The 26,524-nt window shown below is 39.6% G+C and overlaps 2 pseudogenes; one reads left to right on the top strand and one right to left on the bottom strand.

The window, feature by feature from the left end:
• Window positions 1–7,517: 7,517 nt before the first annotated feature.
• Window positions 7,518–23,134, bottom strand: LOC111205887 (annotated as a pseudogene).
• LOC125586761 lies at window positions 9,008–9,119 on the top strand (annotated as a pseudogene).
• Window positions 23,135–26,524: the final 3,390 nt, after the last annotated feature.

The following is a 26,524-nucleotide window of genomic DNA, read 5'->3' on the forward strand; positions in this document are numbered from 1 at the left end:
AGGTCTAGGCAATGACTCGACAGTTCGACGCCTTAAGGAGATAGATCGGAAGTATCTCCTGGACATTATATGTCTTTCCGAAACAAAGCAGCAGGATGATGTCATTAGGGATGTGGGAGCTCAGTTAGATTGCTTGAATTATGTTTCTGTTCATCCAGTAGGTCTTAGTGGTGGCTTGGTTCTGTATTGGAAGTCTCATGTACAGTTGCAAGTTCTGTTTCAGTCATCTAATTTGATAGATTGTAAAGTTCAATGTAATGGAAGTTGGTTTTACTACACGTTTGTCTATGGCCATCCAAATCCCTCTATGAGACATCATACATGGGAAAGACTTGAACGTTGGGCACTAAACAGAAGACATGATTCTTGGATGGTATTAGGAGATTACAATGAGATATTGGGGAATCATGAAAAGGAAGGTGGCAGTTTGAGACCAGAAGCTTCATTCAGTACATTCAGAACAATGGTACGGCATTGTGATCTTACAGATTTACCTTCGGTTGGTAATAGATTCTCATGGGTAGGAAGACGACAGAACGGTTTAGTAAAGTGTTGTCTTGGTAGAGTTATGAGCAACTCTAAGTGGTTCTCAGAATATCCAGCATCAGAAACTTTGTTCCTAGAACTAGGAGAATCTGACCATCGACCACTAGTAACCTATATATCTGCAAAAAGAGAAAGGCCGAGAAGATTGTTTTGCTATGATAGTCGCATGGTTGACAAAGAAGGTTTCAGAGATACAGTGAGGCGTGGCTGGAAAGGTACAGGACAATCAAGCTTGCTACAGATTCCTTTAACACAAAGACTCAGCAGATGTAGGCAACATATCGCAACATGGAAACGCAGCAACAGAAACAATGCTGAGGAGAAGATCAAAGTTCTTAGACATAGATTAGACTCGGCACTATGCTCTCCATCTTATACTACTGCAGACGTCAATCTGATCAGAGAGGATTTGGATCAAGCTTACATAGAAGAGGAGATTTTTTGGAAACAAAAAAGCAGAGTAATGTGGTTACGTGCAGGTGATAGAAATATAAAATACTTCCATGCAGTCTCGAGAGCTAGAAGAATAAAGAATACGCTGACTTCAATACAAGATGAAACTGGAGTGATTCATCGAGGCCAAAGTAATATATCAAAGGTGGCAGAGAACTACTTCAACAATCTGTTCTCCTCTACTAATGATGTGAGTATGCACTTTGAGCAGACTTTCCAAGGATTTTCTCAACGGGTAACTTCAGATATGAATGAAGATCTTACCCGAGACATTACTGAAGAAGAGGTACAGATCGCTGTATTTGATATAGGACCGCATAAAGCCCCAGGACCAGATGGGTTTACTGGAGCCTTCTATCATCAACATTGGGAAGATGTGAAAACAGAGTTGATGTCAGAAATAAAACGCTTCTTTACTGATGATGACTTTGATGATAAGTTGATTCAGACAAACATATGTCTTATACCCAAGGTTTATCCTCCAACAGGTATGTCAGAGTTTAGACCAATAGCTTTGTGTAATGTCACATACAAAGTTATTTCAAAGATCTTAATCAACCGCTTGAAGAAACATCTTAGTAGAGTTATAACCGAGAATCAAGCAGCTTTTATACCAGGCAGAATGATCTCAGACAACATAATCGTGCCCATGAAGTTTTTCACAGTCTCAAAGTAAGGAAACGACAGGCGGCTTCCTATATGGCAGTTAAGACAGATATCACAAAAATCTTATGACCGTTTGGAATGGACTTTTTTGATAGAAACGATGAAGAGAATGGGCTTTCACTCAAAGTGGATTCGATGGATAATGTTATGTGTTTCCTCAGTGAGTTTCTCAGTTTTGATTAATGAAGTTCCAGAAGGAAGAATAGTACCGAAGCGTGGGATTCGACAAGGGGACTCTCTATCACCATATTTGTTCATACTATGCGCTGAATTGCTATCACATTTGATGAATCAAGCAATGTGTGATAGATCCTTGCTGGAGGTGAAAGTGGCATTACGAGCTCCTGAAGTAAACCACTTATTATTTGCAGATGATTCACTATTCTTCTCTCTTGCTAATCCAAAGGCAGGTAGGAAACTGAAACAAATTCTAAACCTCTATGAGATGGTATCTGGTGAAGCTGTAAATCTGAACAAGTCATCGATCACTTTTGGAAGCAAAGTCTCAACAACAGTTTAAACAAGGTTGAGAGCTCTGTTGGGAGTATTCAATGAAGGTGGAAACGGTAAATACCTTGGCTTGCCAGAGCAGTTTAATAACAAGAAAGGAGAAATGTTTCAGTTCATCATTGACAAAGTTAGAGATGCAACTCAAGGATGGAACAGGAGGTTTCTTTCACATGGTGGAAAAGAGATTCTACTCAAGACAGTGGCTCTAGCTATGCCGATATATTCGATGAGTATTTTCAGATTACCTAAGACCATCTGTGAAGAAATAAATACTCTTTTAGCAAACTTCTGGTGGGGATCAGGAACAAACAAAGGAATGCACTGGTATAGTTGGAAACGTCTTTGTGTCCCAAAGAAAGAGGGAGGTCTAGGCTTTAGAGATCTTGAAAGGTTTAATCAGGCACTTTTAAGAAAGCAAGTTTGGCAAATACTACAACATCCTGAAAGCCTAGTAGCTAGAATATTGAAGGCTCGTTACTTTCTAGAAGAAAGTATTCTAACAGCACAACCTAAAAGGAAAGCCTCCTATGCGTGGAAGTCTCTATTATATGGAAGAGATCTTCTAAAACAAGGACTTCGGTTCATTATCGGCAATGGCACTACGGTTAGTATGTGGAGTGATCCCTAGTTGGCTGAACATCCACCAAGACCCCCAAGATCAAGGGATGATGTTTCACAGGTGGAATCAGTTAGTAGCTATACCAAAGGAGATGGAACTGGATGGGATATAGGAAAACTCAGAGAAGTTGTGGTAGAGGAAGACATTGATAAGATCTCATTGATAAGAATAAGTCCACATGCGGAATTGGACTTATTAGGGTGGCTTTACACAGAGGAAGGTATATATACAGTGAAGTCTGGTTATTGGTTAAGTACTCATCTACCACAACAAGAAAAAGCAACACCAACTTGGGGTGATCACATACTAAAGAAGAAAATCTAGAAATGCAATACACCCCCGAAGATTAACCATTTCTTATGGAGATTACTATCAAAATCACTAGCCACTGGGGGCAACCTCAAAAGAAGACATGTTACTCAAGATGATCTATGTAAGCGATGTTGTTCTGCTCCGGAGACAGAATTACATGTATTCTTTGAATGCCCTTATGCTCAACGTATCTGGCGAGGTTCTGGAATCTCAAATACTACATTACTCAATGTACAAGCTACATTAGAAGAAAAGATTGATGTCTATCTCACGTGCAATATATCTTCAAGATGGCCACAGTTTCAAGATTTTCCTATAAGCGTACTTTGGCGAATCTGGAAAAGTAGGAATAGTCTCATATTCCAACAAAGGAATATACAATGTTGGAGAGTTTTGGAACAAGCGAAAACAGAGGCACAGGAGTGGTCAAAATCAAGAAATACGGTTACTTCTCAGCAGAACAATCATAGGGGTTCGATTGAAACATCAGCTAGTAGATGGCATAAACCACGACAAGGATGGTATAAGTGCAACTTTGATGCATCCTTTACTTCATCTACAATCCAATGTAAGTTGGGATGGGTGATACATGGTGATTATGGTGAATATAAAGGAGCAGGACATGCGAAAGGAAATATGGTTTCATCACCGTTGGAAGCGGAATATAATGCACTAATAGTAGCTATGCAACAATGTTGGATAAGAGGCTATACTAAAGTAATCTTTGAAGGTGATAACAAGAAAATGATTGATAATCTACAATCAAGGAAATTGCAGTTTGGTTTGTATAATTGGGTTAGAGAAGCAAGATGGTGGAGCAGACAGTTTCAGGAGGTTGAATTCAAATGGATCAACAGAGCTGGCAATGAAGTGGCGGACAAGTTAGCCAATATGGATACACTGGAATTATTTGAATTTTAATATTATATTCCTAGATCAGTTTCACCTTTGTTGCATAATGACTATGTAAATTCTACTTAATAATTAATGCAATTGATGTTAAAAAAAAAGGGTATATATGTACGAGAAAGAATGCAGAATTCAACTAAGCTCTTGGTTGATCTTCTGGGTAGAGTAAATAGGGATCATCAGAGTATCAGTGCTTGACTAACCCTATTATTTTTTACAGTCTTATTAGGCTGCTGATTTTCCACAACTCAGTGCAATCTCAACCAGCTGAATGTTTCCGCTTAGTAAAGATGCTTTGCGAGATGGCAAAAATGAGAAACCATCCACAAGCTTAACGCATTTTCGGCCACATTTCACCAACAGGAACTCGATTAGATGATGCCCACTGCAGGATAAAATCCAACATAAAATCTGCCATACTAATCTTTTGCAGATATGTTAGAATGACTAGGATGAATGAATTGTGTACCTCCTGTTGTGATAAAAAACTGCATCTGGAGAACTTTGAAGCATAAATGCGATAGTGGCAAAGAGATCACTAGCATCCTTGCTCATGGTAAGAATAAACAAGGAGAAGTAGCGACTCCTCAAGGGAACAAGAGAAGGCCAACACAAAGAGAGAAGAGATGAACTAAGTGAGATGAACTAAGTTGAAGACCATAAATTACATTACAGTTGAGCTTTAAGCTCACAAACTCTTGTCATATTATCCAAAACCTGCACATGGACCATGCATGGCAAAAATAATCTGTGAACCAAATGGAAAAAGAACTTATTAACAAGCTTTCATACCTCTGGTTTACTAGAGTCATCGGTAAGGGTGACATTAGCTCCAACTTTTGCAGCTACTAAACCGGGCCAGGAAGTGCCAGCTCCTAGCTGCAAATTCCATCAAAGACAAGTCTTACGAAAAAGTATAAAAAGTCAATAGATTTGTAAAGTGTACCCAAAAAGAAATTCATTAGCTCAAACTCAAACACAGAACATAATCACATATAATCCAGATTCTGTAATGAGCAAAAACTAATAAACTTGATTCTCAACTTGGAACTGAGGATTGAAGCTCAACAATGGTGAAAGATCGAAGAGAGGAGATGATGATGATAAACATAAAGTTTGTTATTCAGCTCAACTTTACTAACTGTACAAATGTTTCTATATATATCTTATTAAGCAAAGGGATTGAACCAGAAATAAATCTAATAATCGGATCAACTAAACCAACAACTAAACCATCCTAATATAACCCCCCCCCCCCCCCCTCAAGTCTGTAGCTTCGTAACAGGAAGATAGAGACTCGATGACAATAATCTCTGCAACATTGAAAGGAAAGGACCAGGATGTAATGGTTTAGTCAAGATGTCAGAAAGCTAGTTTCGTGAAGAAACATGAAGAGTGATGAGACGGCCAGCTTTGATCTGATCCCGAACTGTGTGACAATCAATCTCAATATGTTTGGTGCGTTCATGAAACACGGGGTTATTGGCTATGTGAATCGCTGATTTGTTGTCACAAAAGAGCTTCGGTGTACAAATCATCTGCACATGAAGATCTTTAAGCAGCTGTTGTATCCAAATCAGTTCACATGTGACCAAGGCTAAACTTCTATACTCTGCTTCTGTGCTTCTCCGACTCACAACCGATTGCTTCTTAGATTTCCGTGAAATAAGAGAGCTACCAAGATAGACACAGAAGCCAGTTATAGAACATCTAGTATCCTTGCAAGTCGCCCAATCAGCATCCGCAAAGGCATTGAGACAAAGCTCAGAATCGGAAGCATACATCAAGCCTTGACCCGGAGTATTCTTAAGATACTTGAGCACCTTAAAAGCAGCCTGATAGTGAATGTCAGTAAGAGCTGAAAGAAACTGACTTAGCTGATGAACAGCAAAGTTTATATCAGGTCGCGTAATGCACAAGTATAATTAAGAGACGACCAATAAGTTCTCTATATTGTGTTGGTGTCGGCAATAGCTTTCCAAGATCCTTGGATAGATGAAGTGTAGGATTCATTGGAATTGAACTTGGCAACCGAGAAGACCATAATCATCCAAGAGATTCAATGTATACTTGCGTTGACAAGCAGAGATTCCTGATGTAGATCGAGCAATTTCCAAGCCAAGAAAGAAATGGGCAGGTCCAAGGTCTTTAATCTTAAACTTAGAGCGAAGTAAAGTCTTGAGTTGAAGAACTGCATCATCGTCATTTCTTGCAATCATTATATCATCCACATATACCAATGCTGCAACAAAAGAGGATCCATAAGCCTTCACAAAGAGTGTGTTATCAGCTGGAGATTGAACAAAATTGGTGCCCAATAACACTGAAGAGAGCCTCTTATGCCATTGACGACTTGCTTGTTTAAGACCATAAAGGGACTTGAGGGACTTGCGGAGACGACACACCGGATTTGGTGGTAAGACAACACCAGGAGCAGGCGTATAGCCTTAAGGTAGACTCATATAGATCTCCTCATCAAAATCACCATGCAAAAATGCATTTTAAACATCCATTTGACTAAGTGTCCAACCCTTAATAGACGCAAGGCTCAAGAGGAGTTTCACACTTGTAAGTTTAGCAACATGGGAGAAGGTGTCCAAATAATCAACCCCTTCTTGTTGAGTAAAGCCTTGTGCTACCAGACGTGATTTATAAAGTTCCACAGTCCCATCTGCATTATATTTGATGGTGAATATCCATTTATACCCAACAACATTCTTACGTGATGGCAAAGTCACAACATCTCATGTTCAGTTTTGTTCAAGAGCGTCCAGTTCCACATTCATTGACTTATTCCATACATCAGATGTCATTGCTTGCTTGAAGTTTTTAGGTTCAAGCTCCAATGTATAAGTAAGCGTATAAACTTGAAAATATGGAGATAAGCTATCATAAGAAAGAACAGAAGAAATGGGATATGGTGTAGGGAAAATAGGAACATGGTCTTGTGAAACAGATGTAATGTGATTTGAGGTTGTAATGAAAGGAACAAGAGAACAATGATACTCAGAAAGATAGTTTGGAGCTCTACTATTTCGTTTTGGTCTAGCTACAGGTTCTATATTAACACTAGTATCCTGTGTCTCAGTGGTAACATGAGCAGGAGTATGATGAGAACTAACAGAGTTAGGATGCACAGAACACTCAGAATGCATAGACAGTAAAGGCATAGAATCCACAAAATGCAATAGAGAAGGCATTGGCAATATAGTATTGGGAAACATGCCTACAACCTCATGCAAAAGCTCTTTTGTCTTAAATGTAAAATCATTTTCATGAAATACAACATTTCTTGAAATGAAAACCGAATGAGACTACAAGTCTAATAGTTTGTACCCTTTTATAACCAGTAGGATAACCAAGAAATATGCAAGGGAGAGCTCTTGGTGAACATTTATTTCTATCTTTCAAGAGAGTAGAAGCATAGCACAAACAACTAAATGTTTTAAACTGATTATAAGTTGGAGTTTTACCCGTTAGACACTCATATGGTGAAAGATTCTTAAGCAAATGAGAAGGCAATCTATTGATTAAGAATGCATAAGTAAGAACACAATCACTCCGGTAAACTAATGGTATATTTGATTGAAACAATAGAGATCGAGCAACATTAAGAAGATGCTTTGCGAGATGGCAAAATGAGAAACCATCCACAAGCTTAACGCATTTTAGGCCCCATTTCACCAACAGGAACTCGATTAGATGATTCCCACTGCAGGATAAAATTCAACATAAAATCTGCCATACTAATCTTTTGCAGATATGTTAGAATGACTAGGATGAATGAATTGTGTACCTCCTGTTGTGATAAAAACTGCATCTGAAGAACTTTGAAGCAGAAATGAGACGGTGGCAAAGAGATCACTGAACGTTATACAAAACGAAGGTCTGGAATTCACATTTCAGCTCATGGTAACAATAAACAAGGAGAAGTAATGACTCCTGAAGGGAACAAGAGAAGGCCAACACAAAGAGAAAAGAGATGAACTAAGTTGAAGACCATAAATTACATTACAGTTGAGCTTGTTAAGCTCACAAATTCTTGTCATATTATCCAAAACCTGCACATGGACCATGCATGGCAAAAATAATCTGTGAACCAAATGGAAAAAGAACTTATTAACAAGCTTTCATACCTCTGGTTTACTAGAGTCATCGGTAAGGGTGACATTAGCTCCAACTTTTGCAGCTACTAAACCGGGCCAGGAAGTGCCAGCTCCTAGCTGCAAATTCCATCAAAGACAAGTCTTACGAAAAAGTGTAAAAAGTCAAAAGATTTGTAAAGTGTACCCAAAAAGACATTCACTAGCTCAAACTCAATCACAGATAATCCGGATTCTGTAATGAGCAAAAACTAATAAACTTGATTCTCAACTTGGAACTGAGGATTGAAGCTCAACAATGGTGAAAAATCGAAGAGATAAGATGATAATGATAAACGTAAAGTTTGTTATTCAGCTCAACTTTACTAACTGTGCAAATATTTCTATATATAGCTGGTTAAGCAAAAGGAAACTTGAACCAGAAATAAATCTAATAACGGGATCAACTAAACCAACAACTAAACCATCCTAATAAAAACTAAACAGCAAAACATCACGCAATCTTTGTTCTCGGTTTCAGTTGCTTACCTCGAGAATGGTAGAACCACGAAATCGGGATCTGTGTTGCCATCAGCGAGGATAACGCTACAAGGCCAAACCAACAACCCGTACTCTTCCTTCATATTCTACACACAAAAGTCACAAACGAAAGGCTAAATACCTCAATGGAAGATTCAGAATCTCCATCAACACCATAGAAATCGTGGTGCGAGTCGTCGTGCTCATATTCTTGAGATTTTGAAATTAAAGGTTTTTGATTTAGTGAATAAGATAGAAACTGAGAAAAGTCCCACATCTGTAAGAAGTGAAGTTGGGGAAGCTATTGGTTGGCTATAAAATGATTAGAGTTGGTTCCGGGTATAAGCATGATCCTTCAGGCAAGTGAAAGGGGAAATGAGGAGTGGTTGTTAACTCGCTTATATTATTATTATGCGAGAAGAGCGTTTCGCTCCGCCTGTTACGACAATTGAGCACTCTGCTTTGTCTTACCATCTGATCCCTCTCCTGGTTGGTCAACTTTTTCTTCATAAAAAATTATGTTTTTGAAGTATAATAATCATATTATTAGTTATCATTTTCTTTCACAACCAATAAAATCTTTCAGAATAATATTGTAAGTAAAAATAATTACTGTTCTTATATATATATATATATATATATATATATATATATATATATATATATATATAGATTCATATTTAGCTGTGTTCAAAAGCGCGGCCGCTTACCTGTATAATCATATGGTCACCGTGGCAAGTTAGGTCTATTCGGATGCCTTATACGCCGGTTCGAGTTATGGCCGTGTAGAGCGTAGTTAAGGTTACGCGGCCGTAAAACAGAAAAATCGAAAGGTTAAAAAATCGTTCTTCTGTGCGGTAAACAAAATTATAAGTTGAAAATCATGTATCTAAACGAAAATCTGTTATGAGTGAGCAAGAATCGTGAAAAAACAAGTTTAAAATGATAAGAATCGTAAAAAAAACAATGAGATCCGGAAAATTAGGGTTTATAGTCGATTTGGGTTAGGGGTGAGCACTTCGGTTATTTTATTAGTTCGGTTTGAGTTCGGTTCGGTTTGGTTTATTCGATTCTAGAATTTTTTCAACTGAAATAAATCATACTTAGTTTGGTTTGAATCGGTTCGGTTTGATTTGTATTCGGTTTGGTTTGTGTTTCGGTTCGATTTAATTGGGTTCCCTTAGTTTAATTCTTTTAATAGAAATAATATTTTATAACACATGGTCATGAAATCGTCATGTTGGTGAATATGAAAAATAAACTATGTAAACAAAATCCAATATAAAATTGAAATAAAAACCTTTAAAAAACACAAAAAGTTTATAAGAACATAATCAAATCAAAGTTAATTAAACTAAATAGAAAATTAAAACATTAACATTAATAATGCTTCTTAAAAATAAACTATGTAAATTAAATCTAATATAAAACAAAAACAAAAACAAAAACTTAAAAAACCACAAAAAGTTTATAAGGACACAATAAAACCAAAATTAACTAAACTAAATAGAAAACTAAAAACCCAACATTATTAATAAAGTTAATAGTGACTTTAGTGTTATGATTTTAGTATATTGTATATTGGTAGTATGTTTAATTCAAATAATAACAAAAACATATTGGTTTCTCGGTTTGGTTTAATTCGGTTCGATTTGGATCGGTTTTGGTTCGGTTTGTTTGGGTCGGGAAAATCTTAAACCAAACTATTTGATAATAGACTTTGGTTTGGATTAGATCGGTTTCGGTTGGTTCGGTTTGACTCGGTTCGTTTTTTTGTCCACCCCTAATTTGGATAGATGAAGAAACGATGGCAATATCATAATTCTCACTCATTAAAGCAAATTTTAGAAAAATCAACGAAAATGCTTCCATCTATACTCGAACCGAGTTGCTGAAGGCCTAGTTCACGCACAAACCAGCATACCACGTAAGATTCACAGGTTTTAGATACATTTTTAGATATCGCCAAATTAGGCGCTGATTAATCATCACTAGGCCCAGCATTAGCGCACGAATATTTGGTGTTTCTTTTATGATAAACTACTGTATATGTAAAACTTTTTAAGGTAATATTCCGAAGGAATCTTGTACGGTTGATGTTACCGGGTAGATTCTTTAACCACATTACTAAATTCTGACTCGACCTTAAAAAAACAGATATAATTTTTGTTTTACATTTTATTAGAAATTTAATATTTATATTTGTGTGTTTTAGTTATATTTATGTTTTTTAATAATATTTTTCTTAAATGATTAATGAAAAGTTTTAATAATTATATTAAAATAGTTGGAGCACACCTATATCAATAAGTCATGTTCCTGTCTTAACAGGATAGATACTTTTGAAAATCAAGGTGATGTATCCAATGGAGGATGAAGTCAATAGTGTAAAATTTTTTTTCTTCTCAAAAATAGAAAACCTATGAAATATAGATACATCTAATCTATTAATTTAGAGTCCTAATTTTTATCTACCATAAAAAAATCTATGTTAGACCATTAACTAGAAATTTAATTCTTAAATTTATTCAAAGATGATATTTTTCTAACAGAAAACAATATAAATCTAAACAATAAGATTTTGGGAAATTTAAGTTGCAAAAAAAAAAGAAGATTTTGGGAAATTTTTACAAATACTACATTCATAGTACCACTTTTCATGTTTACACTGATCACTTTTAGCATCACTTTTAATAAAGGGTAAAAAATACATTTATACTCCTAGAGTTAACTAATCTAGATTTAGGGTTTATAGTTGAGAGGTGGGGTAGTGTTTTTTGAATGTGAAACTTAAGATTCTAATAAATATATAAATAAATACTTAAAAAAATTAATTTAAAAAAAATAGTTTCAAACATTATTTTCGATTTTCAAAAAGAAATTTTGAAAAAAAATTCAAAAAAATAATAAAAAGGTCTATGTTAGACCACTAACTAGATATTTAATAAAATATCATAAATTTATTCATAGATTATATTTTCCTAACAGAAAAAAATATATTGTTTTTACCATATTTAATCTTGGCCAGATTTTATAGTAAAAACAAAACACAAAAAAAAAATATAATACATTAAATAAAATATATTTTAAATATATAATTTTAGCTAATTTAATTTAGTCACAAAATATTTCAAGAATACAAACCATTTAAATAAAAAAATATTAAATTTGTAATAGTTCATTTAAAACTAATGTTTAAAAGTAAATTATTAATATGATATTAAAGTTTTAAATAAATAAATAAAGTAAATGGTGAATATTTGATTAGTATAATTTCATAAAAATAAATTTAAATATATATAAAATTTTCAAAAACTATTTTTGTACATAAGAGAAAATTATTTTATATTTTAAAGATTATTTTTTAAACAAATATACGTCTGCACGTATCTGCAGGTTCATTCTAGTTTCTTTTTAAAATGTATTCAAGACTAATGCTGATTTTTTTTATTGATTTATAACTTTTGAACTAAGGCTTGGACTTGTAGCATCATAAGTTTTACAATTCAAAACTTTAAAATTTAAAATTTAGAAGTTATTTTTAGAGTATCTAGATGCTCTGATCAAGATTCATAGCTCCCTTCGATGGTTTGTTGGGTACAGATCTTGGCACCACACTCAGTAATGTTGAAGACGCTGGATGGGCTGCTAAATTCGAACGTTATCCGTGTCCTCACTTTAGCTGGGTTGATGAATTCGTCAAGTAGAGTGAAATATAAATAGATGTCCCGCTCGATATTTCGAGACATCATCGCCTAAGTAGAGGTACATACAAGTCATCTTTGCCGAATATGCGACAACACAAAAGCTGTGAAGTCATATATTCTCTGTTTTTCTTAGGGTTCGGGGAAATCACAAGGCAAACCTTAGACGTGGAGAAAGCAGAATGAGGAATGGTCAATGAGCTTCCTCTGGCTCGGTGGTGATGGAACTTTGCAGGTACTTCTCTTCCTGGTAAGAGAGCGCTTCCGCCGAGCAACAATCCTATGATAATTTCTCCTCGTGCTTGTTGGCTCAGTTTGAAGTTGTTGATGAAACTAAGCACCGCATCCGGAGTGTGTGTTTCATATGGAAAAACACTGACTCCAGTGATTCACAATCATTAGCACGTAGGTTGTTGAGTGAACCAGGGAGCTGTGGCAATGATGCGAGTCTTCTGCAGCTGATGAAGAGCTTTCATGCAATCTGATGAAGAGCTTTCATGCAATCTGTTGGTTATGAGCATTTGGTATATGTTTCACCTACGGCTATGAAGTGCCCACTTCAGAAACCTGTCTTCAGCACTTTGTTGCTATAGGGAAATCGGCGAAGTTACCTAGAGCACTGAAGTGACCACTTCAGAAAGGTTGCATCTTGCACTTTGATGCTCTAGGAAAGATGTTATGTTTGGGCCTCAGTGTTTTCGAAGCCCATTAGAGCTAGGGTTTTGGGGACACAAGATACCACTATATATATATATATATCTTGTGCCTCTTCTAAACTTAGGGGGAGAAAAAAAGAAGCTAAGCTAAGCCAGAAACCAAGAAAAGAGAAGACAAGAGGAACTCCACAAGATCTAGAGACAGAGGCAAGCAAAAGGTTCAAAGGCAGTCAAGAGGGATCTGCAGCTGAACAAAGAGCAAGAAGGAGACAAGAGAGAAGTAGTTAGAGAGTGAGAAGCTACCAAAGACGAGAAGAAACAAAGTTCGAGTCTTTGTGTTCTTAGAGTGTTTTGGTATTGTACTCTCCTTATGTAAACTCTTTTGTCATTCTCAAGGAAGTGAGAAGTGACTGGAACTTGTAAGCTTTGCTTGTTAGTGGAAGTTGTGGGAGAGAGATCCCACCCCAGAGGTACCGCAAGGGAACTGGGTGAAAAAATCTTGTGTCTTTAAGTTTCTGTTGTTCATCACAAAGATCCAAAGCTTTAACACTCAAAGGGTAGGGAAGTTAAGTGTTTGGTTGATAGAAGGTCAAGTCAGAATTTCCCTAACAAGTGGTATCAGAGCTCAAGGTTCAGAGCAAAAGTGTTAGAAGATTCTCCTGAAAGATTCAATGTTGAATACAAGGATTGAAGAACAGGGGATTTTTCCTTATGGAATGTTCGTATGCTAGCTCACTTTGGTGTTCTAGGTTTGAAAGGGATTCTCACAGATGAGAAGCTGTTGAAGGATCCACCTAGTGAACGGGAAGATTTGGAAGCTGCTATGAAGGATCCACAGAAGGGGTTAGCAGGGGTCTCAGATGCTGGTCCAAGCATAGATCCAGTAAAGCTCGAGAAATCAGAAAAGGCTAAAGATCTGATTGTCTTGAATGTGGGGAATCAAGTGCTAAGGAAGATCAAGCACTGCAAAACAGCAGCAACCATGTGGTCAACATTGGACAGGTTGTACATGGAGACTTCATTACCAAATCGCATATATCTACAGCTGAAGTTCTATACTTTCAAGATGAATGACGCGAAGAGTATAGATGAGAATGTTGATGACTTTCTCAAGCTGGTAGCGGATTTGAACAATCTGGGTGTAGATGTGTCAGATGAAGTCCAAGCTATTCTGCTGTTAAGCTCATTGCCCCAAAGGTATGACCAGCTAAAGGAAACTCTCAAGTATGGAAGGTAAAGTCTCAGCTTGAATGAAGTTACAGGAGCTGCAAGGTCCAAGGAGAGAGAGTTAACTGAAAGTGGAAGCCAGTCTAGACCAAGTGCTGAAGGTCTCTATGTTGATTCAAGAGGAAGCAACCAACATGGAAGAGAAAGGTCTAAGAGCAGAGGAAAGTATCAGTCTAAGCCACGGCCTGATAAGAACAACAACAAAGGTTGTTTTATCTGTGGAGATGAAGGGCATTGGAAAAGAGATTGTCCAGAGAGGAGGGATAAAGGCTTTGCAAATACTGCAACTGAGTATAAAGAACCAATGATTTTAAGTGTTAGCACTCATGACACAAGGAAAAGGTGGATTATGGACTCTGGTTGTTCATACCACAACACACCAGACAAGGAAGTCTTGTTTGACTTCAAGGAGCTTGATGGTGGTAAAGTGTTAATGGCTAACAACACATATGGTAACATCAAGGGGATAGGAAAGGTTCTGATTGAGAATCCGGATGGTTCAGAAGTGATACTCAAGGATGTTAAATACATGCCAGAGGTGAGTAGAAATCTGATTTCCTATGGGATGTTGGAGAAGTCAGGTTGCAAGTACAGAGGAAAAGGCTTCAAGGTTCAGTTTTACAAAGCTGGAAGGAAGGTGATATCAGGAGAGTATCACGAAGGGCTCTACTACCTTCAAGGCAAGGTCACTAAGGCTGAAATGAAAGTGCCAAGAGAAGAGAAGGTGAGTATAGAAGCAAGAATGTCCGGGAAAGGAGCAGAGAAGTCGGTTAAGAGAGCTCAAAAGAAGAAGTCAAGAAATGCGACTTTCAGCAAGGATCTGATTCAAGGACCAACTCCTTATGGCTATAAGTGGCAGGGGTCATTAGCTCAAGGTGGAGGCTCTTCTAGGACAGGAATGTCAGGAGAGAATGAGTCTAAGGTGAGCAGAGAGGAATCAGGAAAGTAGCTCAAGTGGACAAAGAGAAGACCAAGAAACAGTCTTCAAGAAGGAGGAATCAAAAGCTTCATGGATTCAAGAAGGATTCCGAGTGTTGCATTAGTAGTATCTTAATAGGCTTAGATGAGATTGAAGCAGCCATAGGATTTCTGTTCAAAGTGAGTGAAGCAGAATGTGAGTCTCTCATAAAAGCAGGAAAGTCTACCCAAGATCAGAAGCATGCTAGGAGTAAGCAAGGACGCTTCTTGGATAAGATGATACCGAGTCAGGAGTTGCAACAATGCTGCATACTTCTCAACGCTCACTAAAAGGGGAAACATCCCCATGTAACTATGCTGGCTTATGGTGGATCTTGCAGGATCGAATTGACATGGTAAAGTTAATTTGTCTAAAGCCTGGATATGGAAGGTTAAGTTGCAGTGTGGAGAGTTACATGGTGGAGTTTCTGGAACTGTGTAAGTAGAGTCACAGGTTCCAGGTGGAGCAGTTGAGGGAAAGCTTCAGAAGAAGTTCAAGCAAGTGGTTCGACTCAGGTGGAGTAACTGAGAAAGGAGGAGACGAGGATGATTCCGTCTCAGGAAACGGAGGACCCCCAAGAAGCGGGGCAAGTACCTACAAGGCATGATAGGTTAGATGTAGGTTGGAAGCGCAAGGGAGCACAAACACAAGTGACCAAACGCTCAAGGTGGAGATTGTTGGTTATGAGCATTTGGTATGTGTTTCACCTACGGCTATGAAGTGCCCACTTCAGAAACCTGTCTTCAGCACTTTGTTGCTATAGGGAAATCGGCGAAGTTACCTAGAGCACTGAAGTGACCACTTCAGAAAGGTTGCATCTTGCACTTTGATGCTCTAGGAAAGATGTTATGTTTGGGCCTCAGTGTTTTCGAAGCCCATTAGAGCTAGGGTTTTGGGGACACAAGATACCACTATATATATATATATCTTGTGTCTCTTCTAAACCTAGGGGGAGAAAAAAAGAAGCTAAGCTAAGCAGGAAACCAAGAAAAGAGAAGACAAGAGGAACTCCACAAGATCTAGAGACAGAGGCAAGCAAAAGGCTCAAAGGCAGTCAAGAGGGATCTGCAGCTGAACAAAGAGCAAGAAGGAGACAAGAGAGAAGTTGTTAGAGAGTGAGAAGCTACCAAAGACAAGAGAAGAAACAAAGTTCGAGTCTTTGTGTTCTTAGAGTGTTTTGGTATTGTACTATCCTTCTGTAACCTCCTTTGTCATTCTCAAGGAAGTGAGAAGTGACTGGAACTTGTAAGCTTTGTTTGTTAGTGGAAATTGTGGGAGAGAGATCCCACCCCAGAGGTACTGCAAGAGAACTGGGTGAAAAAATCTTGTGTCTTAAGTTTTTTTGTTCATCACAAAGATCCAAAGCTTTAACACTCAAAGGGTAGGGAAGTTAGGTGTATGGGTAAACCTAACAAGTAGTATCAAAACTAGCAAGTGATAGCTGTTTGGTTGATAGAAGGTCAAGTCAGAATTTACCTAACACAATCTGGCATCTTCTCGATCCCAGAATAGCTTACGTTCACCCACAGTACATTCATGGGAAGATGTGTAATCCCCTTGAGCTTTCCATTGTTCAACATAGAGAGAGAACCACATCGCGATTGAGGCAGGCACATCTTCAACCGCTGTCTTTGATATATCCAATTTTCTTATGTTCGTGGACATGTCTGGAAATTTTCTCAGTTTTGAGCATCCTTGCATATTGAGAGTGAATCAAGAGATGCCAAGTTCATGTGAGATGGAATGACTTCTAGCCCCATTCTAGGTTTATGCAGCCACCCATCTTCAACTTCTTTAGTTTATGAAGATGCGAAAAGGAGGACGGAATCTCTACCAATCTCAGGCACCCTCTCAGATTTAACGTCTCCAAATTTGTAGCATTTGAAAGATCCGGAATATCCTTCAAATGAGAAGAACATGACAAATCTAACTTCTTAAGATTCATAAGCAGCTGAAATGACAGATAGAGACAAGATTATAAATAACATGATAGAAAGTACATATTCATATAAGTTTTAAGTACAACACCAACCTGAGCTCCCTGCCAGAGGTATCTCGAGTTGGGTACATGTCATATCAAGTTCTACAAGATATCCAGGATGAAATGTAAGAGGAACCTTAGACGACGAGGAAGCTCCATCTTATCAGGTATATACATTCTATTATTCTCATCGGCTCTGCTTTTGTAAACCCTGAGGAATCAAAGATTAGGCTTTTTTTTAAAAGCTTTCTTGCCTATCGATACTTGATACATCAAATGATATCCCGGACACAACTCCAGTACCCTAAACAAAATTCCAAAAAAAAAAAAAAAGAAACTTTTAGCACCCATATGTATGACTTTGTGTATCTATTCCCAACCAAATGACTTGTTTAAAAATACGTATTATCAACAAAGAATAAAACTAGTAAATAACATAACTTACTGTTTCGTTTTCGAGGACACCACAAATCTCATCAGCGTTCACTAGTACTAATTGGCGTTTCTAAGGCTTTTGTTTACGAATTAGTTGTCTAGCCATTCGCTGTAGTAATTTGTACATCACTATTCTTTTCCCGTTTGCAGAGAGATCTATTGGCTAGGATCTTCAGCCCACACTTGACCTCCAAATGATCAGCATCAGCGGATATGGCTTTCACAAGATCGCCATCTTTATAGTTGAAGAAGACTGCAATGTGGAGAAACAGAGATTGATCATTCTCATCTAAACTTTCATAGCCGACTCTTAGGACGTTCTCGATATCTCGATGAAGAACAGTCTATAGCCTCTCCATTGTTGGGCCAAAATTATTAAACCAAATGGGTTAAATAATATAAGGCAAGAAGTGAAACAAAATGGGCCCAGAAAAGCCTTCTGGCTTTAATGAAAGGGAGTATGTAACATCCCACATCGGTTAAATGGAGAGATCATCACTAATTAGGCCTGGAACTTTTATCTGAGATCCAGATTCGATCCGAGATTCGATCCGAGATTCGATCCGGATCCGATCCGAAAATCCAGATATCCAGAGGGACCGAATCCGGATCCGGATAGTAAAATGTTGGATCCGTCAAAGCCGGATCAGGATATCTTATTTTTTTAGTCCGGATATCCGGATCCGTAAGTTTTATTAATAAATATTTCAAAAATAGTAAACTATATGTAAAAATTAATTTTATTTAATATATTTTTATTTTTATAATAGTATATATAAATTTTATGTAAATTTTGTAATATTATACATATAAATAATTAAAAACATTATATATATTATTATTTTTAAATTATTGTTCATATTTTATATACATTAATATTATTTTTTATTTATTTTAAGAATCCGGATCCGGATATCCGCCGGATATTGCAATTTTTAGAAGGATATCCGACACCCGGATATTCGAGAACCCCGGATCTGGATAAGGATAGTAAAATTATGGATCCGCCGGATAAGGATCCGGATCCGGATACCTTAAAATTGCCCGGATACCCGATCCGTCTCAGGCCTATAACTAATATATACATGTCTCCTCACTTACCATGGTTCAAACGGCTCAAAGGAAGAGAGAGCTTCCCACGCGCCGCCATCCGGCTGGCCCGGCTCGGCGTGGGTTTGGGATTGGGCTTGGTCTTGAGTCTTGGTGGTTTGGGCTTGGTCTTGGTCTTGGGAGGGCTTCCGAATAAGATTCTTTTTGGACCAAGTTAAGCTCAACGTTTTGCCATTCATTTCGGGAAAAAATCAACATGCAATTTTATTTAAAACGGCAAGTAGTTTGTCTAGAAAATAAAAAACGTCATGCATTTTATCCTCTCGAAAGTTTTAAACGAGATAAGAGAGACTCTTGGAAAATAAGTTTCGCAACTCAACTTTCCTCGATCTCCGCGAGATTCTCGTCCACGTGCAACAGCTGTTGCGGGAAGTGGGTCTTCTCCTTCTCTTTAAATATCGACTCTCCTCCTTCTTCATTTCTGACTACTTTTTTCGTATCGAACCAGCAAAAATTTCCTCAGCGTAAGTCTATAGCAAGAGAGTGTTTCGTAGTCATTAGTTCGTTAGGGCGTTCACGGGAGAAGCGTGATCGTCTGCCATGGTTGTATCCTGGGACTCAATATTCGTATAATTTCGTCTCACCAACGGAGCGAATATTCAGAGTTAAGGAAAGAGATTGTATCTCGACTCCATGTCCGTTCTCAAAACGGTTTTGTTTTCTCGGTTTCTATCCGAGTTTGACAATCGTTTCTTTCCTTAAGTCGCTTTATTTATTACTGTTATTTCAGTTCGGTTTCCGGCTTCTACATGCATTACTTCTTCCCACTCTTCTACGTTCTTCCCTCGTAAAGATGAACCCACCACACGTAGACCCAGTGGAAGCTTACCACAAAGCTCCGTTATCCTTTCAGCAATCACTTCAAAATCATCTTGTGGATAACGTTTTCGAAAAGCATATTTACGCAAGATATCGATAGCTTCTACGTCAGATGGGAACCCCACATGGTACGTATTATTGATTCAATGTTGCTGTAGAAGCTCTTTGTTTTCTGTGGTAACTACAATCCTACTTCCAGAACCAAACCACGTAGTTTCATTAGCCAAGGCCTCCAATTTTCTTATGTTGTCCACATCATCAAGAATGATAAGTACTCTCTTGTCACCTAGCCTTTCTTTTACCTCACCAAGATGTCATATAGTCATACCATTTTGGTTCAGAATATTCGAAAGAAGCTGTTCTTGTTAACGCAACATCAGACCATAATCATCAAGACCAGGTGGGTAGCTTCCCTTACGGTTCTCCACAAAACAAGTAAGCTGAAACCTATCACGGATTAGGCTGTGTAAAGCTCTAGCAATGGTCGTTTTACCAATGCCTGCCGGACCAGAGATTGCGACCATCTTAACTCCATCATCTTCATGTAAATCTAGCAATAACAGCATTTCTTTCAAATGAGCGCCAAGTCCCTCCATACCATCAAAATCCTTGGATGGTGTAACATTCAGCTTGTCAAGAACATCTTTTGCAATTTTCTTGATCATTTTTGCTTCATTGTCCCTAATATATTAGAAACAAAAAAATAAATTTCCTGTCATTTAGTCATAACTCATAGTGATAACATTCCTCTGTTCCCAAAAATATTCACTCAACACAAAAATATTGACTTAGAAAATTAAATCGCATCAACCGTAATTTCTCTTATTCATCATAAAACACCATTAACTGGTTTTATTTGTTTATCTGGTGATTACCTCTTAATTTAACGTAAGTAATAATAATAAAAACTTAGATAAATTAAAGACCAATTACCATCTTAAAAAAAAAAAAAAAAAAAAAAAAAAAAAAAAAAAAAATCTTAGGAAGTCTTCTCCCTCAATTCCCACATCGTTCGAAACTTTGATCCATTTCTGCCTTTGCTCGTCCGTAGGTTTCTTACGTGCACAAGTTTCATCGAAAGAGATCCCAAAGTCTCCAATCTGTTTCCGTACATGGGATTGCTCCACTCCATAGAAGATAGTCATCACTGTCATGTCCCTGATTCAAGATAGGATCGGAGGGATAGGCCATGGTTCGGGGAACCGTACCAGCCGGTCATAGGACATAAAGGCAAGCGTATCATAGCCTAAAATGAAAGTTTAAAGGCATCAGAAGGCTGAGACTTAATCAAATAAGGAAGAAGACAAGTATATAGAGTTGGACGAGTATTCGGTGAGCTGGACAATGCAAGCTTGAAGCGCGACCAGCTGGGAAGGTCTAAACGGAAGCTCAAGTGAAGTGGTTCAAGTGGTTCAGCTCCAGATAGCTGGACAACTAGCTCACTCAGTTGGGCTAACTGGGAGTCAGATCAACTCAGTTGGTCTGAGTGTTCATGTGCCAGGCCAGTGGGGCAGGTCCGAGCAGTTACCGGGCCGGTTGGGTCAGCCATGACCGGTGATGGGTCCATGGGTCTTGGCGATCAGCCTAAGGGCTTGGAAAATGGGATTGGGCTTAGGTCCGACTGATCCAGGTCCAGTTAGGGGCAGTTATAGGCGAAAGGGTGCAAGTCATGCATGTTCGGCAAACAAGTTGCACCTGTTCGCCCAAGGCAGTTGGCGATCCCATTCTCTATAAATACTAGGCCTTCTGGTCGATTTTGGCCATCAGTTCCTTAGGGAAAATAATTGGCAAATGCCGAGAGAGAGAAGGCTAGAGAGAGAGATCAGTCAAAATAAGGCCATTTTTGGTGGTTTATCCTTTCCGACGAGAAGAGATCTGGATCCCTTTGGCTAGGACAATAGGATGGTCCGATTGGTTCTATGGCCATAGGCGATTGGTTTTGTCCCTTTGTTCCCTTATATATGATTGTTATATATGTTCTACTTCTTTCTGGCTACATAAGGTATAAGGCGTGTGGGTAAGGTTAGAACCAAGGCCTTGGCCGGTTCTTACAACCGCAATGTAGGCCCCTTTGGCTAGATACGCGCATGGTCGGTTTGTTCCAAGGTTGAGAGCGACCGATCAGGCAGTTAATATTATCGGTTGTGCCTTTTCTCGGAACGATTGCAATGGTTCATGCCTTGTCCAAAGGTTGTGTCCATTCGCGAACCAAGGCTTTAGGGCCGGATGTGTTGTAAGGTCTGATCGGCCATCGGTGGTTGCGATTGAAACGGACCGTGTAGAAACTACACGGATGTGTATGTCCTGAACCGGTACCAAGAGTCAAGGCTTAGGCCTAGTCTTGAGCCGGTATGGTAAGTGAGTCAAATACCCATTGGGATGTACTAAAGGATAGGCCAGACGGTCTTAGATCCTAACCGCGTGGTCGGATTGGATCATGGATGATCCCGTGATGGCTTGAGTATGATCGGCCCTTCTCAGTTGAGCCTAAAGGCTATGGCCGATTGATACTTAGGATGTGTGATAGTGAATTATGAAAATAGGATAAGGGAACCAAACATGCATTGTTAGACTTGATCATTAGGATATCGGTTTGAATATTGATATGTTGTGATATATGGTTTCAAGATCTGAGGTTGATCGTGATAAGACCAAGGAGCCGTGAAGACTCAATCAGCGAGAAGTTGTGTGGTGTTTGGGTAGATTTAGTTAGGAATGAACTTATGATAACCTATCGTGCAAACTGAACTTATGTAATGAATCTCATTTGATATTAATACAATTGATTTGCCCCATTGTTCTTATGTCTTGATGGATCGTTTTATAAACCTCAGTTATATGAAAAAGACTTAGAAAATATTGGACCTAAAATGACCCTTAAGGATCAGATTGCATTCGTGTAAGGCCGCGGTTCCAGTTGAGCTTAGAGGCCAGGATCGGGTCTTACAATCACTTTATGTCCCATAGCTCTCTTACACTCCAATATCTCCACCAGTTCATCCAAGCACCAGCCTGACGAAGCATATTTCTGGGAGAGAATCACAATCGAGATCCTCGATTCTATTATAGCTTTGGTGAGTGAAGGGGCTATTGTTGCGCTTCTCTCAATCTCTTGATCGCAAACATAGTGATTCCCTTGCAGTTGAACTGTTCGCGTATGTGACTGAGAAGTGTTTTACGGACATCAGCCCCATGGAAGCTCGCGAAGACATTGTAGCTGTAGTTATGAGACCTAGAAGAAGCCATGAGAGCAGAGGTGGACACCCACTCACACTAATGGGGTGTCACATGACACACCTTAAACATGATAAAAATTAAAATGTGGGAAGAAACATTAAAGATTGGGTGGCAGTTTTGGTTCAAACTGTATTCTGACCCCCCTATAAACCAGTGTTCGATTCCCATTGAACCCCAATATTTTCTTTTTACTTTTCTTTATAAGCTGTTTGACCCCGATTAAAATGAATCCTGCATCCGCCACTGCATGAGAGACGATCTAAGACTGTTGGTAAAGGGTAATAAAAATTGAAGATAACCAAAATCAGATAGAGAAATCCCCAACGTTTGATCAAGAAGCAACATCACAACAGCGGCAGAACTACCCCCCTCGACAAAACCAGGAACACAATGTATCTTTGGGTGAAGCTCCTCTACTCTCAGCCATCCCATCGAAAGAACAGGTAATGGAAGAACTGAGAGAAGTTACCCTCCAGTATCTGAATGTTGATGACCCAACAGAGAGGGCAGCTAGACAAAAACGGGTACTGCAGAGCGAGATGGATGGCACTGTGGAAGAAACCGCAGCTAACATTATCCATGCTTCCACCGCGGCGGCACTAGCTACCTTCACACTCCCTGTGCCCCAGGAGATCCCCTCTCTTCCTCAAGCAACATCACCCAGTAATGGGGAAACAAGCCAAGTGAGTAGACGAGGACGTACTACTAAGGCCGCAACATCTCGAAAGGCTATTAGACTCAGTCCAAAAACATACTCGGGCATGGGATCCAGGAAAAGAAACCGAGCTCAACATCAAGCCTCAGCCTCACCAGGACCCTTGAACAAACCAGCCACAAAACCCGCAAGGAAGCAGAGACGTGCAACGACTGCAGCGTGCCCACCGGTCGTGTTGATCCCGCCGATAGCGAAACCGCAGATGGATTTTCATCTGCAAAATCGCGATCTTCCTTAGCTATGCTCAGCTGGAACTGTCGTGGGTTGGGGAACCCTGCGACAGTTCAGAGGATCAAGGAGCTTAATCAACAAGCTTCCCTTGATATTATTTTCCTTATGGAAACAAAAACCCGAATTCCATCGTGCTAAAAGAGCTTGATTTCCTTGGAACAGACCATAGACATCTGGTTCCCCCGGAAAGACCCAATAGCGGTGGCCTTGCCCTCTTCTGGAAGCAAGACATCGACTTACAGATCCTCTCTTCTTCTAAGAATGTAATAGATACTATTATCTCTCATAAAGGATCTACTTTCTTTGCCACTTTTGTCTATGGGAACCCTGATACACCTCACCGCTATATTGTATGGGATCACCTTATCTCTCTCTCTCTTTCTCGGAGCACTGCTTGGATTTTAGCCGGTGATTTTAACGAAATTGTTGATAATAGTGAAAAGTCTGGCGGACCGGAAAGAGCGGAAGGTTCCTTCGGAGCTTTCCGAAATATGCTTACTAGCTGCGATCTGTTTGACCTAAAGCATACTGGCATCCCACTGTCTTGGAGGGGACGCAGACGAACACATCTAGTTTACTGCCGGCTCGACAGGGTCCTAGTCAATCCGGCATGGTCGGACTGTTTTCCAATGGGCAGATGTCATTACTTTAATTTTGACACTTCAGACCATAGACCTGTGGTCACGGTCTTCGACTCAGCTAAGCGCCGCATGAACCGCCTGTTTAGATATGACCGCAGATTGAAAGATAATGTTGAGGTCAAGAATCTAATTACGAAAGTCTGGAACGCCGAGCCCAGCTTGACCTTGGATGCAAGAATCTCAAGATGTCGCCGAGCTATCTCTACATGGACCAGAGAACAATCTTTTAACAGCAAGGAAGCGATAAACCTGCTGAAACAGAACCTAGAAGCGGCCATGATTGATCCTCAGGGTGATGATGCATTAATCGCATCTATAAATACCAAACTCCGTGCTGCGTACAAGGGGGAGGAAGAGTTTTGGCGGCAGCGGAGCAGGATTATGTGGCTCTCTGCCGGAGATAAAAACTCTGGTTTCTTCCACGCTGTGGCCAAGGGACGCAGAGCACGCAACAGAATGTCTGTAATAGAAGATCCCGATGGGAAAGTCTATTTCGAGGAAGATCAGATAGCGGAACAGATCTCTGCTTATTTCACCAACATTTTCACTCCAGACAGCTCTGCAGCGTCCTCAATATCAACGAGAGACATAGTCTATTCAGCGATCAAACCATGCTTATCGGACGAGGTAAATCACAACCTGTGCGCAGTTCCGGAAGCAGCTGAAGTCAAACATGCCCTCTTCCTTATCCATCCAGATAAGGCCCCGGGACCGGACGGCTTCTCGGCGAGCTTCTTTCACTCAAATTGGAGCACGGTGGGACCATCTCTGGTTACAGAAGTGCAGTCTTTCTTCAGGACAGGAGCTATGCCACGGACAAAAAACGTCACTTACATTAGACTGATCCCGAAAACCACTAGTGCAAAGATTGTAGTTGATTATCGACCGATCGCACTCTGCAACGTCTCTTACAAAGTCGTCACCAAGATCATCTCCCTCCGGCTCAAAGCGACTCTCCAAGGAATCATCTCAGACACACAGTCTGCCTTTGTGCCGGGTCGCGCTATTTCCGATAATGTACTTATCACACATGAGATTCTACATACCCTCAAAAACTCAGAAGCGGTGGTTAATTGCTCCATGGCTGTCAAGACGGACATGAGTAAAGCATATGATCGGCTAGAGTGGCACTTTATTGAGACGGTTTTGCTCCGGTTTGGGTTCGCACACAGACTCGTCAATTTGATCATGCAGTGCGTAACCACGGTATCCTACTCCTTCCTTGTTAATGATTCAGTACATGGGAGAGTAGTACCGTCTAGAGGCATCCGACAAGGAGATCCGCTATCTCCGTATCTCTTCATTATTTGTGGAGAAGTCCTCTCCGGCCTCTGTAAGAGAGCTCAACGAAGCGGCCATCTCGCTGGTATTGGAGTCGCCTAAATCACTTGTTGTTCGTGGACGATACGATGTTTTTCCTTAACACAGATGAAGAAAGCTGCTCGACGCTCCTACACATCCTCCACCAGTACAAGATATCCTCAGGACAACTGATTAATGCATCAAAATCCTCAATCACCTTCTCAGCTAAGACCCCGCAGGTAATACGGCAACGTGTTAAACTACACCTCGGGATTGAAAAGGAGGGAGGAACAGGTAAATATTTGGGTCTACCCGAACACTTTGGACGACGGAAAAAAGATCTCTTCACTGGTATTGTTGATCGCATTCGATGCAAAGCCGTCTCTTGGTCTAGCCGACAGCTTTCAAGTGCTGGAAAGCTCGTGATGCTAAAGGCAGTGCTTACTGCGGTTCCATCGTACGCCATGACTTGCTTCTTGCTCCCTATAAGTCTATGCGTATGAATCCAGTCCACTCTCACAAGATATTGGTGGGATGCATCACCGGAAAAGAAGAAGATGTGTTGGGTGGCTTGGGACAAGCTTACAAAGCCCAAAGCTCTTGGTGGGTTAGGCATCAGAGACATTCAGGCTTTCAACAAGGCTTTACTTGCGAAACTAGCATGGAGGATCATCACTAAGCCCTTCTGTCTACTTGCCCGGGTCCTAAATGGCAAGTACTGCATCAAAGCTCCTTTCCTCCAAGTACCTGAGACAAAGACGATGTCACATGGGTGGCGAAGTATCATCGCAGGCAGGGACCTACTTCTCTGCCAGTTAGGCAAGGTCATAGGCAATGGCGAAAGTACCAGGGTCTGGAAAGATCCTTGGCT

This window comes from Brassica napus, chromosome C4 (genome assembly GCF_020379485.1).
Source record: "Brassica napus cultivar Da-Ae chromosome C4, Da-Ae, whole genome shotgun sequence".
Taxonomy (NCBI): Eukaryota; Viridiplantae; Streptophyta; class Magnoliopsida; order Brassicales; family Brassicaceae; genus Brassica; species Brassica napus.